Source organism: Penaeus monodon, chromosome 17, assembly GCF_015228065.2.
Source record: "Penaeus monodon isolate SGIC_2016 chromosome 17, NSTDA_Pmon_1, whole genome shotgun sequence".
NCBI lineage: Eukaryota > Metazoa > Arthropoda > Malacostraca > Decapoda > Penaeidae > Penaeus > Penaeus monodon.
In genome coordinates, this window is record NC_051402.1 from 817,777 (window position 1) to 818,340 (window position 564).

The window sequence follows — 564 nt, forward strand, 5'->3', positions numbered from 1 at the left end:
TTGACCCTGCATTACTTATGCGAATTTCTTCTCTTTAGGGCAAAGATTGCCAAATATTACAACTGAATGGAACAATAATCTGTCAAGTTCTTTGCTGTTTTCATTTGGGACGCATTTGACAGCTGGATCCCACAAACGTCTAGAATTTTCACCTGTGTATAGAAAAACTAACGGCATTCCTTGTTGATATAGTAAAGAGGTTGCTTTGAGAACTAAAACTGTTTTCTGAAATGATAACTGTTCCATTCGGCTGGCCCTATTTCCATTTTCTTTTTCTTTCAGGAATCAATAACTATGGTTCAGCTTCCTCCCAACTATAGGAAATTATAGCATTTGTAATATGAAAATGCGTATTTATGTATTTTCACTTGCACTTCTGTAAACTTGCTCACGGACCGAATCGTTCATGGCAGTAAGATGTTATCGTCATAATGGTTAATGGTTAAAACAAATAAATGTGGTAGACATCAAAGGTCATACAGCACTATGGTTGAGTATTGTGGGCGAAGAGGGCAGAAATGAGCTGACGATTAGGATAAGTGAACAGAAGTAGGAGATTAAGAG